Source organism: Saimiri boliviensis, chromosome 20 (genome assembly GCF_048565385.1).
Source record: "Saimiri boliviensis isolate mSaiBol1 chromosome 20, mSaiBol1.pri, whole genome shotgun sequence".
In the NCBI taxonomy this organism is placed as follows: Eukaryota; Metazoa; Chordata; class Mammalia; order Primates; family Cebidae; genus Saimiri; species Saimiri boliviensis.
This window is the reverse complement of record NC_133468.1, coordinates 28,263,411-28,282,662: the sequence shown is the minus strand read 5'-3', so window position 1 is coordinate 28,282,662 and position 19,252 is coordinate 28,263,411.

Here is a 19,252-nt window from a genome sequence, read left to right as displayed (position 1 = left end):
GGACTGGTCTTGAACTCCTGACCTCAGGTGATCTGCCCACCTCAGCCTCCAGAAGTGCTGAGATTACAGGCATGAGTCACCATGCTTGGCTGGGAATTTGGTTTTATGGTCTGACCACATGGCAATCTCTGTAAGAAGATTAATGTTTGCAGAGACCTAATCTCTATTGGGTGAGAGACCACAGAGTCTGATTTGTTAGTCTTTTCTATTTGTCTGTCTACTTTGAGCTGAAATCAATGAAGAATTTCATGCCCACTGGGAGGAGAAGAACTCTTATATCTGGACTGGTGAGTTTTTGCATTTTTCTGTTTACTCTTGACTCATGTTTAAATTTTAGAATTGAAGCTTTAAGTTCTATTTCTTTGTATGTCTATGTGTCTGTAATTTAGAAAGGTCTTTACCTCTGATTGTGTGTCTAATGTTTTTCCACCTTTGACTGGTATTAAAGTAGATATAGAGCTTGTTTGTTTTTGAGGCAGGGTCTGATTCTGTCATCCAGGCTGGAGTGCAGTGTGTTGGATTACAGATCACAGCAGCCTGAACCTCTCAGGTTTTCCTCCTACCTCAGCCTCTCAATGAGCTGGGACTACAGATGTGCACCACCATACCCAGCTAATTTTTGTATTCTTTATAGAGAAGAGGTTTTGCCATGTTGCCCAGGCTGGTCTCCAACTCCTGGGCTCAAGTGATCCTCTCACCTCAGCCTCCCAAAGTGCTGGGATTACAGGTGTGAACCAAAATACAGAGTTTTAAAAGGCTCTCTGTTCTGATGGCTTATAGAGCTCCATAAGTACTTATATGAATTGAATTTGCCTATATTCTTAGAAAAAAGGGAAATTAAACTTCTAATGCTTCTATGTGCTAGAAAAATATTTACTGAAACCAACTCAAATGTTTTAGGAATTCAAGTTCACATATAGTTCACATATATGTTCCTGAGCAGTCAATGGGCTGCTGCCCAGTGTGTACAGAGCTTAATACTATGGCTCCAACTTTTGAGAAATAAAGCTTTTTTTGGCCAGATGCAGTGGCTCACGCCTGTAATCCCAGCACTTTGGGAGGCCGAGGCGGGCAGATCACCTGAGGTCAGGAGTTTGAGATCAGCCTGACCAACATGGAGAAAGTCCGTCTCTACTAACAATACAAATTTAGCTGGGCGTGGTGGCTATGCCTATAATCCCAGCTACTCGGGAGGCTGAGGCAAAAGAATCGCTTGAACCCGGGAGGGCTGCAGTGAGCTGAGATTGTGCCATTGCACTTCAGCCTGGGCAACACTGGAAGAAATGCTCAAATTTCAGTTTCCCAGCTGGGGGCTGTTTCAGGCTTTATAAGCATAGGGTAATGAGGTGTGATTTGATTGGATCTTGCAATGGAGGAATGCTGGGAGGAGTGATCTGACTGGATCCTGCCATGGGGTGATACCAAAGCTCAATCTGATTGGATCCTGGCTCCTGTCATGGCGTATCCGCTTTTTACGCTTCTTAAATCGGTCTCAGCTCCTTAGTCCGAGCCCTTAAATTCCACGCCATGGTTGCACGCTTGGTTAATCTGGGCATGCTCAGGGAATGTGACCTTCAACCTGGGAGTCCATGGCAACGGAAAAACAACCGACAACTTCATTACATAAAAATTGGATTGAGGCTAGGTGCGATGCCTCGCGCCTGTAATCCCTCGCGCTGTGGGAGGCTGAGGCAGGTGGTTCACCGGAGTTCAAGAACCTGAGGTAAGGAGAGACGACGTTTTGCCACCGTGGTGAAACCCCGTCTCTACTAAAAATACAAAAATTACCCACGCGTGGTGGCACATACCTGTAACCCCAGCTACTCCGTAGACTCAGGCAGGAGAATCGCCTGAACCCGGGATGGGGAGGTTGTAGTGTGTCGAGATTGCGACATTGCCCTTAGGTTTCACTCCATGGTTGCACGCTTGGTTAATCTGGGCATGCTCAGGGAACCGGGAGACTGCATTGAGCTGAGATCTCGCCTTTGCACTCCAGCCTGGGTGACCAGAGTGAAACTCCATTAAAAAAAAAAAAAAAAAGGCCTGGCATAGTGGCTCAAGCCTGTAATCCCAGCGCTTTGGGAGGCCGAGGCAGGTGGATCACGAGGTCAAGAGATGGAGACCATCCTGGCAAACATAGTGAAACCCCGTCTCTACTAAAATATAAAAATTAGTTGGGCATAGCGGTGCGTGTCTGTAGTCCCAGCTCTGAGGCAGAATTGCTTGAACCCGGGAGACGGAGGTTACAGTGAGTCGAGATCGTGCCACTGCACTCCAGCCTGGCGCCTGGCGACAGAGCGAGACTCTGTCTCAAAAAAAAAAAAAAAAAAAAAAAAAAAAAAAAAAAAGTTGAGGTAGATTTGATCTGATGCAGTTACAGATTTTCAAACCACGCCCCCAACGCCCTGCCAACACATTCCACTCCTCATTCATAAGGGAAGAGGGATGGAGGTCATGTTTTTGTATCTACTTCATGCTGACCAGGGACACTGAGTCCCCTAAAATTGGAGGAATGAAACTCTTGGGCTGCTGAGTCCAGATGAGTTTTGGGGTCCCCCGGAGTTGCTGGAAGGGCTGGTGGTGTTGTTGTAATACAAACTGAAGATGGAAGTGTTGGCGCCTGGAGGAAAAACAGCTTACAGTCAGTTTAAATATATAGGACTGGAAACTAACAGGAGAGGCCGTGGCCGGTGGCTCACGCCTGTAATCCTGGCACTTTGGGAGGCCGAGGCTGGTGGATCACCTGAGGTTGGGAGTTTGAGACCAGTCTGACCAACATGGAGAAACCCTGTCTCTACTAAAAATATAAAATTAACCAGGTGTGGTGGTGCATGTTTGTAATCCCAGTTACTCAGTAGGCTGAGGCAGGAGGAATGGAGCGAGCCCGGAAGGTGGAGATCTCAGTGGGCTGAGATTGTGCCATTGCACTCCAGACTGAGCAACAAGAACAAAACTCCGTCTCAAAAAAAAAAAAAAAGGAAAAGTAACAGGAAAACAATGGCCACGAGGGGCTCCAGCAGAGGAAGAAACCAGGTGAGGTGTGGTAGAGTGGACTCCACTGCCTTCTAAATCTCAGTGGTTGGCTGGGCACCGTGGCTCATGCCTGTAATCCCAGCACTTTGGGAGGCCAAGGCAGGCAGATCACTTGAGCTCAGGAATTTGAGACCACCTTGGTCAACATGATGAAGCCCCATTTCTACTAAAAGTACAGAAATTAGCCAGGCATGTGCTATAGTCCCAGCTACTCAGGAGGCTGAGGCAGGACAATTGCTTGAACCCAGGAGGCAGAGGTTGCAGGGAGCTGAGACTGCACCACTGTACTCCAGCCTCGGTGACAGAGCGATACTCTCTCTCTCTCTAAATAAATAAATAAATCTCAGTGGTTCAACTACCCTTGATATGGTTTGTCTCTGTGTCCCCGCCAAATCTCATGTGAAATTGTAATTTCCAATATTGAGGGAGAAACCTGGTGGGAGGTGATTGGCTCATGGGGGCCGACTTCCCCCTTGCTGTTCTTGTGATAGTGAGTGAGCCTCATGGGCTCTGGTTGTTTAGAAGTGTGTAGTCCCTCCCCCTTCACTCTCTCTCCTGCTCCACCATGGCAAGATGTGCCTGCTTCCCCTTTGCCTTCTGCCATGATTGTCCTTTTCCTGAGGCCTCCCCGGCCACGCTTCCTGTACAGCCCCCAGAACTGTGAGTCAATCAAATCTCTTTTCTTCATAAATTACCCAGTTTCAGGTAGTTCTTTATTACAGCGTGAAAACAGATGAATGGACGCTTCTGGTTGAAGGAATGCAGCCTTTCTGCTTATTTGACTATTTCCTTTATATTAATCTCTATTTCCCGGGAGGTGTTTATCCAAGTGCAATGGGACGTATTGGTGACCGCACATACCCCTCAGTGTTCTGCTAGTAAATAGTTTAAGGTTGATCAGTCTAATCTCCTGCCTTTTCAGTCTGGCCTGGACTCAAAAGGTAACTGGTAACGGCATCAGTAAGCACCAGGAGGTATGGAAATCCTCCAGAAGCCGCAGGCATCACGTTGAAGTCCATTTGCCAGTATTCCCTGGCATGGTTCTTCTGAATTGTACTGCCTTTGCCAAAAGAGATATGGGAGAGGCTGGACACAGTTACTCATGCCTGTAATCCCAGCACTTTGAGAGGCCAAGCCAGGTGGATCATTTGAGGTCAGGAGTTTGATACCAGCCTGGCCAACATGGTAAAACCCTGTCTTTATTAAAGTATAAAATTAGCTGAGTGTGTTTGGTGTGTGCCTGTAATCCCAGCTATTCAGGAGGCTGAGGTGGGAGAATCACTTGAGTGTGGGAGGTGGAGGTTGCAGTGAGCTGAGATGGCACCACTGCATTCCAGACTAGGGGAAAGAGAGAGAGAGAGAGAAAGAGAGAGAGAGAGAGAGAGAGAGAGAGAGAGACCGACCCTGTCCCCCCCCCCAAAAAAAAAGGAGGTATGGGAGGTCTGGTTGGAACATTGATATTCCGATGATAGACACAGCAGTCAGCCGCTTTGTCTATTATATTATTTCCTTTCATCATGGGGTCCTTATGATGCCAATGAGCAAGCATGTCCCACCTCCTTCCCATAGTGTAATGAGTCATGGAGGTCTTTTAAAATAACCCAGTTCACATTTGCAGGCACTCATATCCTGCCTCTTCTATTTAGGGCCACCTTACGGAACTCAGGTAATGTCTATCTCCAGTGGCTTTTAAAAATCCCCCAGGCAGGGGCAGGTGCAGTGGCTCACACCTATAATCCCAGCACTTTGGGAGACTGAGGTGGGTGGATCACTTGAGGTCATGAGTTCAAGACCAGCCTGGCCAACATGGTGACACCCCTCTTTACTAAAAATCCAAAAAATTAGTTAGGTATAGTGGCAGGCATCTGTAATCCCAGCTACTTGAGAGTTCAAGGCAGGAGAATTGCTTAACCCAGGAGGCCGCTGTTGCAGTGAGCTGAGATTACCCCATCCCATTCCAGCCTGGCAACAAGAGTGAAACTTTGTCAAAACAAAAGAAAGAAAAAGGAAATTCCTCAGGGGAGTACCTTGGCTTATTTTATAAAGAGCTACTGAAGGAAGCAGAGAAATTTGGAGGACTTCCACACCCGTGCAGCTATCTTGGCCATGGCTTCTGAAATTTACTATTTCAGAGTCACCCCACTGATAACCTTGGCAATAGACTACAGTAACCTGTTTAGGCCTTTCCACGGCCAAATTTAGTACCAGTATTTCTGTTTCACATTTGATTTCCTTGTTATTGGCATTTAGAAGGCTCCCTCTTTCTTCTTTTCCTTTTTTTTTTTTTTTTTTTTTTTTGAGACAGAATTTAGCTCTTGTTGTCCAGGCTGGAGTGCAATGGCGCAATCTCGGTTCACAGCCACCTCCACCTCCCAGATTCGAATTCTAGCGATTCTCCTGCCTAAGCCTTCTGAGTAGCTGAAATTATAGGCATGTGTAGACACACCCAGCTTATTTTGTATTTTTAGTAGAGATATAGATTCTCCACATTGGTCAGGCTGGTCTCAAACTCCCAACCTTGGGTAATCGGCCCTTCTCTGCCTCCCAATGTGCTGGGATTACAGGTATGAGGCCCCCTTTATTCCAGATTGCCTCACGAGCATGGACCACAGAGATTGCATCTTATGAATCTGTAGAAACAGTCAAGTCCTTGTCCTGTCTTAAATCCAGGGCTCAGGTTCATGCAGATTTTCCCGGCCCTCTGTGCTGAAGTCCCTGTGGGAGGCTCTGGGCTGCTTTCCTGTATGTAGAGTATTTCACGTCCTGCTCTTCACTGGCCTCTTTTTATGAAGCTCCTGCAGCCTACAGACCATGGCTTCCTTTTCTTCAACCACATCTGTTATTAAAACTCTGGAAGTCAGCCAGACACAGTGGCTCATGCCTGTAATCCCAGCACTTTGAGAGGCTAAGGTGAGCAGATCACCTGAGGTCAGGAGTTCAAGACCAGCCTGGCCCAAGATGGTGAATTCCTGTCTCTACTAAAAGTACAAAAATTAGCTGAGTGTGGTGGCACATTCCCATAATTCCATCTTCAAGGGAGGCTGAGGCAGGAGAATTTCTTGAACCTGGGATTTGGAGATTGCAGTGAGCCGAGATTGTGCCACTGCCCTCCAGCCTGGCTGACAGCAAACTCTGTCTCAAAAAAAAAAGACACTCTTACACAGTTGGTGGGAGGGTAAATAAGTTCAACCATTGTGGAAGACAGTGTGGCAATTTCTCAAGGATCTAGAAATAGAAATTCCACTTGACCCAGCAATCCCACTATTGGGTATATACCCAAAGAACTATAAATTGTTCTACTATAAAGACACATGCACACATATGTTCATTGCAGCCCTGTGTACAATAGCAAAGACGTGGAACCAACCCAAATGCCCGTGAATGATAGACTAGACAAAGAAAATGTGGTACATATACACCATGGAATACTACGTAGCCATAAAAAAAAAGGAAAAAGAAAACCCGGATGTCTACTGCTACTAACTGGAAGGGGTTAATGTCAGCACATATGACCATTTTTGGAGCCTTCTAGAGCTCTCTAGGGCACTCTGAGATACGAAGTCGGTGCTGAGGACCAGCTGACACCCTGTGCCTCAGGGTCCCAGGACATAAATTTCTGGAGCATTTCTCAGATATTCTAGAAATGCTGACATGTTCTCATCAGTGGAACCTCTCCCTTAACTTACTCCCATTAAAAGGGGCTTTGCTAATTTCTTTCATTTCTCTCAACAACATATTCTGGGAGTGTTCTAAATATTCCCTTTCTGTTCTGACATTGGTTCCCCACTGGAGACGGACTGCACTGCTGTTCACCAGATTGAGATGTCTCTCAGCCTCCCAGAGCCGGAGACAGACATTGCTGTTTGTCCAGCCACCTACAATCCAGAAAGAGAGGCCTCAACAGACGCCAGTCCTGATAGCGCCTGGGTTTTGGACTTCCAGCCTCCAGAACTGTGAGAAAATGAATTTCTGTTATTTAAGCCACAGTTATGGTATTTTGTTATGGCATCCCAAGCCCCTCCCCACCACAACACATATGTTTCCTTTTATATGTAAAAATAGAGAAATTTGGCCAGTCGTCATGGCTGACACTTGTAATCCCAGTTCTATGGGAGGCCAAGGCAGGTGGAACACATGAGGTCAGGAGTACGGGACCAGCCTGGCTAACACAGTAACACCCCATCTCTACTAAAAATACAAAAACTACCCGGCTGTGGCGCTGGGTGTTCGTAATCCCAGCTACTTGGGAGGCTGAGGCAGGAGAATCACTTGAACCTGGGAGGCCGAGGTTGCAGTGAGCCGAGATGTCGCGGCTGCACTCCAGCCTGGACAACAGAGCAAGATTCCAACTCAAAAATGAAAAAATAAGTAAAGGGAGAAATTTATATAAATTTCTCGCTATATTTATACCATTTATATATATATATATATATATACATGTTATATATCAATATGACATTTATAAAGCAATCTTTAATATATTAATATGCTGAATATATATTTTAGATACATTATATATACACACATATGGAAAGGAGTTTATCTGTTTCTTTGCTGTCTGACACTTCCCCGCTTATTCCCAGTTGTTTCAGTCTTTGTCTCTGATTCCTGGAGACAGACTCTGTGTCCTTGGAATTTCTTGGGTCATAGGCGCGTCTGTTACTCGCGGTGGCCCCCCAGGGTTACATCTGAGTTCATGCCAACTAGATGGCTTGGCAGGGGGTCACCCATACCAGATGACAACCATGTGATTTGAAGGTTGCGACTTAGAGCCACGTGGTGTCAGCCTGACTCCCAGAAAGGAACTGGGGGCCTGGAGATGGACTCAGCTGCCTGGCCAGTGACTAAATCAACCCGGCCACTGTAATAAAAGCCCTGGACGTGGAAGCCCAGGGGAGCTTCCCTGGCTGGTGACACACATCCGTGTGCTGAGAGGATGGGGCGTCCTGAGGACACAGAGAGGGTGTCTTTGACACCCTCTCAGAGTGTATGCTTTGTGTCTCTGCTTTTGGCTGCTCTTAACTTTTGTCAGTGTTTTTCTTATATAAAACTGTAATGAAAGTATCAGACCGGGCACGGTGACCCACGACTGTAATCCCAGCCATTTGTTCCCTCCCATGAAACCTGGTCCCTGTTCTGTCCAAAGCCTTCATCCAGACTCTACTAGGACTCAGAGGAGTGCATTCTCTAGTCTCAAGGCTGGGGAGAAGTCGGGCGTGGAGAACAGCTCTGAGAAGATGCTGTTGTCCACCTGAACTCCCAAGCGCCCACGGAGTTTGGTCCTTCCAATCAGGAAGACTGGAATTGCAGATGTCTTTGGTCATTCCAACCTGGGAAACAGTTTGAAGAAAAACATAGAGGTGACGCACGGTGGCTCACACCTGTCATCCCAGCACTTTGGGAAGCCGAGGCGGGCAGATCATGAGGTCAGGAGTTGGAGACTATCCTGGCTAACATGGTGAAACCTCATCTCTACTAAAAATACAAAAAATTAGCTAGGCGTGGTGGTGCTGGCCTATAATCCTAGCCATTCGAGAGGCTGAGGCAGGAGAATCGCTTCAACCTGGAAGGCAGCGCTTGCAGTGAGCCAAGATTTCACCATTGTACTCCAGCCTGGGTGATAGGGGAAGACTTCATCTCAAATGAATGAATGAATGAATGAGAAAAGTGAGCAAGGGACATTAAGTTTCAGATGGCAAAGCTAAAACTGCTTTGTTTTTTGAGTTTTTCTTTCTTTTTATTTATTTTATTTTTTTTGGAGACGAACTCTTACTCTGTCTCTCAGGAAAGAATGCAGTGGCACAATTTCGGTTCACTTGCAACCTTTGCCTCCTGAGTTCAAGCAATTCTCTTGTCTCAGCCTCCTGAGTAGCTGGGATCACAGGCGTACACCACCATGCCTGTCTAATTTTTGTATTTTTGGTAGAGATGGGCTTTCACCATGGTAGTCAGACTGTTTTCGAACTCCTGACCTCAGGCAATCTACCCACCTTGGCCTCCCAAAGTGCTGAGATTACAGGCATGAGCTTCTGCACCCAGCCTTGGTTTTTCTTCTGAGACAGGGTTTTGCTTTTGCACCCAGGCTGGAGTGCAGAGGTGCAGTCATAGCTCACTGCAGCCTCAAAGTCCTGAGTTCAAGTGATGTTCTTGCCTCAGCCTCCCAATGTGCTGGGATCTCAGGCATGAGCCACCGTGCCTGGCCTGAGAAACCAAGCTTTCTTATCCCTATCACGGACCTTTATCAAGTCTAGTCAAATTGTCTATGGCCTCCTAAGTGTCCGTCATGAGTGATGCTTAGGATCCTCTGAGTCCTCCCACATGGAGAGCTCACCCATTGGGGTGCATTTCCCGTTGGGAAAGTATGGTTATGGGAAGTTTCCTCTTTTTTAAAAGAACAGAATTGGAGGTGCTTTCTGGGGTGTCCTCCTACCAAGCAGCATGTTGAAGGCCTCGTAGTTCTTAGGGAGCACGGGTGACACTCACTGCTGCTTTAGCTTCATCTTGAGCCCACACAGGGTGTCCAGCACCCAGGTCTCCTCAGTCTCAGGGGTGCGCTCCTTCTCTGTCTCCTCTTCCAGCTACTCCTCATGTTCATCTGACCAGTCCCTCTTCCTTTTACAGCAAAGAATATTAGGCGTACCAGGATCTACCCAAGGAGATGAGTAAAGAAAGCAGGCCACCATGTAATGCTTCTGCAATTGATCACCTTAGACCCCGACCTCAAACCCCAATCGACTCTCCATCCTCCCCAGCCCCACAGACTGTTGGCTCCTGCAAGCCATCTTTCCATCTTTCTCCCTTGATGAACCCCATGTGCTTCTCTTTCTCCTCCCCATTCTTCCATCTTTCTGTCCTCAGAATGCTTCATTTCCTTCCCTAGTCCCTGGATCTCTGACTCCCTCCTTTTTTTTTTTTGAGACAAAGTCTTTCTCTGTAGCCCAGGCTGGAATGTAGTGTTGCCATCTTGGCTCTCTGACCATCTTTCAGGTTCCAGGGATTTTTCTACCTCAGCCTTCCAAGTAGCCTGGATTACAGGTGCCCACGATAATACCCAGCTCATTTTTGTATTTTCTATAGAGATAGTGTTTCACCATGTTGGCCAAGCTGGTCTCAAACTCAGCCTCAAGTGATCCACCTGCCTTGGCCTCCCAAAGTGCTGGGATTACAGGTGTGAGCCGCTGTGCCTGGCCTGAGTCCCTTCTTTGTTCCCCCACATCCCCCTCAAGTGTTCCTTTCTGATGACTGGGTTCTTCCTTCTTCTTCTTTTTTTTCTCCTTTGACACAGGGTCTCACTCCCTCACCCAGACTGGATGCAGTCGCAGGATCTCGGCTCATTGCAGTCTCTGCCTTTGAGGCTCAAGTGCTTCTCCTGCCTCAGCCTCCTGAGTAGCTGGGATTAGAGATGTGCACCAGTATTACCAGGATCATGTTTGTATTTTTAGTAGAGACAGGGTTCCACCATGTGGGCCATGCTGGGTTCAAACTCCCGACCTCAGGTGATCCACACACCTCATCTTCCCATAATGCTGGCATTACAGGGGTGAGCTGCTGTGCCCGGCCCCCTTCCTCCTTCTTAGTCACTCCTCTCCCATCTCTTCTTCCTCCAGTCCCCTCACCTGATGGTCCTGGCACTTCATCATCCAACTCTAGGAAGCAGTACCTCGAGGCGCTAGGCTGGGGGCTCCTCTCCTCAACCTGGAGCTGCGGTTGACACCTGGCCATGATCTCTCCCAAACTCTATTCCCTCCCACGGAACCTAGTCCCTGTTCTGTCCAAAGCTGTCTTCCAGACTCAACTAGGACCCAGAAGAGTGTGTTCTGTATTCTCAAGGCTGGGGAGAATTCCGGAGCAGAGAATAACTCTAAAAAGATGCTGTCGTCTACCTGAGCTCCCAAGCGCCAACACAGTTCAGTCCAATCAGGAAGACTGGAATCTCTAATGTCACTGGTTATTCCAACCTGGCAGCCAGGTTGAAGAAAAGTATAGGGGGTAGGCACGGTGGCTCACGCCTGTAATCCCAGCACTTTGGGAAGCGGAGGCGAGCAGATCATGAGGTCAGGAGTTCAAGGCCATCCTGACTACCACAGTGGAACCTTGTCTCTACTAAAAATATAAAAAATTAGCCGGTGTGGTGTGATGCTGGCCTATAATCCCAGCTACAGGAAGCTGAGGCAGGAAAATCGCTTGAACCCAGGAGGCCGAGGTTGTAGTGAGCAAAGATCACTACACTCCAGCCTGGGTGACAGGGCAAGACTCCATCTCTAAGAAAAAAATAAAGAAAAGTCAGCAAGAGACATTAAGTTTCAAAGGGCACAGCTGAAACTGCTTTCTGTGTTTTTTGATTTTCTTTTTCTTTATTTTCTTTTTATTTATTTTTTGGAGACAGAGTCTCACTTTGTCACCCAGGCTGGAATGCAGTGGCGAAATCTCAGCTCACTTGCAACCTCTGTCTCCCTGGTTCAAGTGATTCTCCTTCCTCAGCCTCCTTAGTAGCTGTGATTACAGGCGTGTGCCACCACACCCGTCTAATTTATTATGTTTAGTAGAGATGAGGTTTCACCATGTTGGTCAGGCTGGTCTCCAACTCCTGACCTTGGGTGATTTACCCGGCTTGGCCTGCCAAAATGCTGGGATTACAGACATGAGCTATCGTGCCTGGCCTTTGTTGTTCTTCTGAGACAAGGTTTTGCTCTGTCACCCAGGCTGGAGTGCAGTGGTGCCGTCATAGCTCACTGCAGCCTCAAAGTCCTGAGTTCAAGTGATGCTCTTGCCTCAGCCTCCCAACGTGCTGGGATCTCAGGCATGAGCCACTGTGCCTGGCCGAAACTAAGCTTTCTTATCCCAATCACAGACCCTTATCAAGTCTAGCTGAGTCCTCTATCATCTCCTAAGTGTCCCTCATGAGTGATCCTTAGGATCCTCTGAGTCTCCCCATATGGAGAGCTCACCCACTGGGGGGCATACTTTTTCCGTGGGAAAAGTATGGTTATCGGAAATTTCCTCTTTTTTAAAAGAACAGGATTGGAGGTGCTCTCTGGGGTGTCCTCCTACAAAGCAGCCTGTTGAAGGCTTCGGGATGCCCACGGAGCACGGGTGACACTCGCCGTCGCTTTAGCTTCATCTTGAGCCCACACAGGGTGTCCAGTACCCAGGTCTCCTCAGGCGCAGGGGTGCGCTCCTCCTCTGTCTCCTCCTTGGGTTCCTCCTCAGATTGGTCCGACCACTCCCTCTTCCTGTTCCAGCAAAGAAACTTACTCGGGGTGCTGGGATCTACCCAAGGGACTGAGTAGAGAAAGCAGGCCACTGTGTAATTAATGCTTCTGCAATTGATCACCTTAGACCCCGACCCCAAACCCCAAAGCACTCTCCATCCTCCCCAGCCCCACAGGCTGTTGGCTTCTCCCTTGCTGAACTCCATGTGCCTCTCCTCCTCCTCCCCATTCTTCCATCTCTCTGTCCTCAGAACGCTTCCTCATTTCCTTCCCTGGTCCCTGGCTCTTGGAGTCCCTCTTTTTTTTTTTTAAGACAGAGTCTTGCTTTGTCACACCCCGAGCTGGAGTGTAGTGATGTGATCTCAGCTCACTACAACATTTGTCTCCTGGGTTCTTGTGATTCTCCTGCCTCAGCTTCCCAAGTAGCTCGGCTTACAGGTGCCCACCATAACACCCAGCTCATTTTTGTACTTTTTGTAGAGACGGGGTTTCAATATGTTGGCCAGGCTGTCTCAAACTCCTGTTTTTAAGTGATCTGCCTACCTCAGCCTCCCAGCGTGCTGGGATTATAGGTGTGAGCCGCTGCACCCAGCCTGAGTCCCAGATTTCTTCCCACACACCCTCCTCAGGAGCTTCTTCCTGACTTGTGGGCCCTTCCTTTTTTTTCAAACAGGGTCTCAGTCTTCCACTCAGACTGGAGTGCATTGGTGTGATCTCGGCTCACTGCAACCTCAGCCTCCCAGGCTCAAGCAATTCTGATACCTCAGCCTCCCAAGTAGCTGGGATTATAGGCACGCACCACTACCGCCCAGCTCATGTTTGTATTTTAGTAGAGAAAAGGTTTGACCATATTGGCCAGGCTTGTCTCTGACTCCTGACCTCAGGTGATCCACCCACCTCATCTTCCCATAATGCTGGTATTACAGGTGTGCGCCACTGTGCCTGGCCCCCTTCCTCCTTCTTAGTCAATCCTCTCCCATCTCTTCTTCCTCCAGTCCCCTTACCTGATGGTCCTGGCACTTCATCATCTATCACCTCCAGGAAGGAGTACCCCAAGGTGCTAGGCTGGGGACTCCTCTCCTCAAGCTGGGGCTGCGGTTGACACCTGGCCATGATGTCTCCCAAACTCTGTTCCCTCCCACGGAACTTGGTGCCTGTTCTGTCCAAAGCCTTCTTCCACACTGTATTAGGACCAGTAAAAGTACATTATCTATTCTCAAGGCTGGGACAAGTTAGGAGTGGAGAACAGCTCTGAGAAGATGCTGTTGTGCACCTGAGTTTCTGAGCGCCCACGGAGTATGGTCCAATCAGGAAGGCTGGAATCTCTAATGTCATCGGTCATTCCAACCTGGCAACCAGTTTGAAGAAAAACACATGTAACTGCCAGGCTAGTCTCTTGTCCTCGAGATCCAGGGTCAATAGTGTCTGGATCTCCTGGGGTCAATGGTGTCCTGGGGTCAATGGTGTATCCTGCCACTGTCCCAACCTCAGACCATTGTCCAAAAGCATCTTCACGGTCTCCGCATCCCTCTGTTCCCTGTCCTAGCTCACGCCTGTAATCCCAGCAGTCTGGGAGACCAAGGCAGGTGGATCATGAGACCATCCAGGCCAACATGATGAAATCGTGTCTCTACTAAAAATACAAAAATTAGCTGAGCGTGGTGGCGTGTGCCTGTAGTCACAGCTACTTGGAGGCTGAGGCAGGAGAATCACTTGAACCTGGGAGGCAGACGTTGCAGCAAGCTGAGACCATGCCACTGCACTCCAGTCTGGGATATAGAGTGAGATTCCAACTAAAAAAAAAAAAAAAAAAAAAAAAGAATTATGAGTCTGTAAGTACAGATGAGAAAACAACATCAGAGAAAGGTTCCCTAACTTGCCAAACACAGAGACATTCCCTGAGAATGGATCCAGTTAAAGCTGTACTTACTCCCAGGGAAAATGTACATTGGAGTATATAGGGTTTCATTTTTACCCATTTTGGTTTTTTTTTTTTTTTTTTTTGAGACAGAGACTCACTCTGTCTCCTGGGTTAGAGTGCAGTGGCACATTCTCAGCTCATTGGAACCTTCACCTCTCAGGTTGAAACGATTCTCCTGCCTCACCCTGCCAAGTAGCTGGAATTACAGGTGCGTACTACCACATCTGGCTAAATTTTTGTATTTTAATAGAGAGAAGGTTTCACCATGTTGCCCAGGCTGGTCTTGAACTCCTGACCTCAGGTAATCCGCCTGCCTTGGGCTCCCAAAGTCCTGGGATTACAGGCATGAGCCACCACGCCTGGCCAATTTTTACACAATCTTTAAGAGCATGTACCTTTCTGGTGTGTTTGTTCATAGTATTTTACGTTGTCATTTAAAAAAATATATCCTTTTTGGCTTGTAAGAATAACATAATCTATAATTCACATAATTGTGTAAGTGTGTTCTTACGTTAAAATATACTGTGCTCATTATCCCGTCTGCATTATTTTATTTATTTATTTATTTAGAGACAGAGTCTCACTCTGTCACTCAGGCTGGAGTGCAATGGCAAGATCTCACTGCAACCTCCACCTCCCAGATTCAAGCAATTGTCCCACCTCAGTTTCCTGAGAGGCTGGGATTACAGGCACACACCACCACACCTAGCTAGTTTTTGTATGTTTAGTAGAGATGGGGTTTCGCCATTTTGGCCAGGATGGTCTTGAACTCCTCATCTTAGGCAATCTGCCCGCCTCAGCCTCCCAAAGTGTTGGGATTATAGGCATGAGCCACTGTGCCCGGCCTGCACGTTTATTTTACTTTTACCAACTTCTTGGATATTGCTGTTTGCACGGCATGGATTTCCTCCCTTCCTCCCTCCCTCCCTTCCTTCCTGCCTCCTTTCCTTCTGAGTCTCACTCTGTTGCCCAGGCTGGATGAAGTGGCGCCATCTCAGTTCACTGCAACCTCCCCCTCCCAGGTTCAAGAGATTCTCCACCCTCAGGCTCCAGAGTAGCTAGGACAATAGGCGCACACCACCATGCCCAGCTAATTTTTGTATTTGTAGTAGAGATGGGCTTTTGCCATGTTGCCCAGGCTGGTCTCAAACTCCAGGGCTCAAGCAATCTGCCTGCCTCAGCTTCCCAAAGTGCTAGGACTACAGATGTGAGCCACAACCCCCAGCCCTTACTGTATGGATTTTCTTTTTCTTTCTTTCTTTTTTTTTTTTTAAAAAGAGTAAATTTGTCTGATTTGCCAAAAGGCAAATTAACCTTTTCTCCTCTCCCCTTTTCAAAGAGTTTTTTTTTGATAAAACTTGTGATATAAATAACTTGTTTTGTGCCTTTGATATGTATGTCAATCTTTTTTTTCTTTTTTTTTTTGAGACAGAGTCTTGCTCTGTTGCCATGCTGGAGCACTGCAGCCTCCGCCTTCCAGGTTCAGGCTATGCTGGTGCCACTGCACTCCAGCCTGGGAAACAGAGAAGAAAAAAAAAAAGACAAAGACAGAAAGACATGAAAGAGGAAAGAAGGAAGGAAGGAAGAAAGGAAAGATGAAAGGAAGGAAAGAAGGGAGGGAGGCAGGGAAAGAGAGGAAAAGAGAGAGGGAGGGAGGGAAAGAGAAAGGAGCCTCAGTCTCCTGAGTAGCTGGGACTACAGGCGTGTGCCAAACGCCCGGCTAATTTTTGTATTTTTAGTAGAGACGGGGTTGCACCATATTGGCCAGGATGGTCTCAATCACTTGACCTCGTGATCCACCCGCCTCAGCCTCCCAAAGTGCTGGGATTACAGGTGTGAGCCACCATGCCCAGTGTATGTCAGTCTTTTAAAAAGGCAAATAAACTTCTTGCCAACATTATTGCCCAGGAACTTTTTTCTTAAGGGCCTGAGAATCTTCTCTGAAAAGTAAACCTGGAGGAAGATAGCATCCCCATTTCCCTGTTGCCTAGGGAGTTTAGCCTAGGTACCTTGAGCCGTTACTACCTGTTTGTCAAGGATATACAAGAAGTTTTATTTTTTCACCGGATACAGGTAATTAACTAGCACACATGGCCACCTTGATTACCAGGTGAATTTAGCATGAGTCTTTAGGAATGCATAGTAGGCCAGGCGCAGTGGCTCACGCCTGTAATCCCAGTACTCTGGGGGAGGCCAACATGGTGGATGACTTGAAGCCACACACGAATCGAAAGAAGGAGTTTGAGACCATCCTGGCCAATATGGTGAAACCCTGTCTCTACTAAAATACAAAAATTAGCAGGTCATGACAGTGCATGTCTGTAATTCCAGCTATTCAGGAGGCTTTGGCACAAGAATTGCTTGAACTCAGGAGATGGAGGTTGCAGTGAGCCAAGATTGTGCCATTATACTCCAGCCTGGGACCCTGCTCCCCTCCACCCCCAAAAATGCATAGCAAGTCCTTTTACACGAGGATGAGTTACGGTTTTTATTTTGAGAATGTGTGTGCAATGGATTATATCTGCCAGGCTATACAAAAAGGAGGCTTTGGCCGGGCTCGGTGGCTCATGCCTATAATCCTTGCACTTTGGGAGGCTGAAGTGGGTGGATCACGAGGTCAGAAGATTGAGACCATCCTGGCTAACATGATAAAACCCCAAAATACAAAAAAAATTAGCCGCGAGTGGTGGCACATGCCTGCAATCCCAGTTATTCTGAAGGCTGAGGCAGAAGAATCACTTGAACCCCAGCACTTGAACTCTAGAATTACTGCGCTTCAGCCTGGGCAACAGAGCAAGTCTCCCTCTCAAAAACAACAACAACAAAGGAGGCTTTATTTCTCTTTGCATCTCATTAATGGATCACCTGTGGTGGGCATCACACATGATCACAGTCTTGTTTAATACTTATTCAATAATAAAATCATTTATTTTCTGAATTTGTGGCGAGAACATTCTTGGTTAGCAGAAGAATTCACTTTTATTCTTTCCCTACCAGTTTATTTTTATTTTTATTTTTTGCACTCTGTCAAAAGTGTCACTCTGTCAAAAGTGAATTCTATTGCCCAGGCTGGAGTGCAGTGGCATGATCTTGGCTCACTGCAACCTGTGCCTCCTAGGTTCAAGCGATTCTCCTGCCTCAGCCTCCTGAGTAGCTGGGACCACAGGCACATGCCACCACATCTGGCAAATTTTTGTATTTTTAGTAGAGATGGGGTTTCACCATATTGGTCAGGAGCCCGGCCAAAGTCTCCTTTTTGTATAGCCTGGCAGATATAATCCATTGTATACACATTCACAAAATAAAAACCGTAACCCATCCTCATGTAAAAGGACTTGCTATGCATTTTTTGGGGGAGGAGGGGAGCAGGGTCTCCATGTCATCCAGGCTGGAGTGTAGTGGCACGATCTTGGCTCACTGCAACCTCCACCTCCTGGGTTCAAGCAATTCTTGTGCCAAAGACTCCTGAGTAGCTGGAATTACAGACATGCAATATGGTGAACTCCTGACCTCGTGATCTGCCTGTCTTGGCCTCCCAAAGTGCTGGGATCTTTTTCCTTCTTTCTTTTTCTTTCTTTCCCTCCCTCCTTCCCTCTTTTCCTCTCTCTTTCCCTCCCTCCCTCTCTCTTTTCTTCTCTTTCCCTGCCTCCTTCCCTTCTTTCCTTCCTTTCATCTTTCCTTTCTTCCTTCCTTCCTTCTTTCCTCTTTCATGTCTTTCTGTCTTTGTCTTTTTTTTTCTTCTCTGTTTCCCAGGCTGGAGTGCAGTGGCACCATCACAGCTCACTGTAGCCTCAACACCCCAGGCTCAAGCAGTCCTCTCATCTCAGCCTCCTGAGTAGCTGGGACTACGGGCATACACCACCACACCTGAATAATTTTTGGGGGGGATAGAGGTGGTGTCTCACTATGTTGCCCGGGTTGTCCTTTAATTCCTGGCCTTAAGGGATCCTCCCAGCTCACCCTCCCAAAGTCCTGGGGTTACAGGTGTGAGCCACCACAATGGCCCATTTCTTTATGAAGACTTCAGGCAAGGCTTGACTCTGAACCAGCTGCCCATCTTTGAATCTGCTAGTGACCTGGAAGCCTTTCCTGGTTGACCCATTGTATACATTCCATGTATAGATTTATGTCTTTGCCTGCAACTGCTGTCCCCCTAAGATGTATAAAACCAAGCTGTAACCCAACCACTCTGGGCTCATGTTCTCAGGAACCTCTGAGGCTGTGTCACCAGCTATGGTCACTGAAATAGGAGGCTCAGAATAAAAGTCTTTGTTTTACAGACTCGGACTCTTTTTGGTCAACAGAACCTAATCCTAAATACGATCCTCTTGGAAAGGTAAGATCAGAGGTATCTCTTTTCTTGTTCGATTTGTGTGCGTATTTCCGGATTTTTCTACAGTTTTTAGGCCTTCTCTATATGATCTAGAAAAGCTACAAATTCTATTTTCTTTTTCTTCCTTGGAAATCATCGCTGGGCATTTATCCTGTTCTAGTATTTGAGTGAAACTTCTCTTGGCATTTCAGCTAAGTGACCACGATACACCCTTTTTTCCTTTCCTTTCCTTTTTCCTTTCCTTTTTCCTTCTTGTTATGGGAAACTCGGTGCTAACCCAAAGCTTTGCAGGGCAAGGAGAGGACTTGGGCTCCAGGACCCAATCACGCAGACTTGGACTTGACCCTAAAAGGGAGTAAAGACAAATGCGAAGTTCAGTTCAGGGTTCAGGGCTGCCAAACTCGTAGCCTGGAGCGTCTTAACCGTTAGATGAGGTAGAGACTTTTAAAACGGTCCCTAAACTTGGGGGGCGCGTAGGCTCATGGGAAATAGAGTCCCAGTACTTGTCCTGGGACCTGCCGTGGGCCGCGGGAGGCGGACTTTCGGTGCACTCCTGCGCATGTGCATCTCTTACTGTGTGCGTGTTCGCGCACCGGCGCCGCCGCCGCCGCGCTGCCCTAGCTTCCTGTGCGTGCTGGGGTCATCGCTACATCTGGTTCCCAGGCTTTGGCCTCTGGTGGACGAGAATCGCGGAGTCTGCGGGACTAGACGTCTGCTGCCCCGGCCAGCACCTAGGAGGGCGCGGAGCTGTGC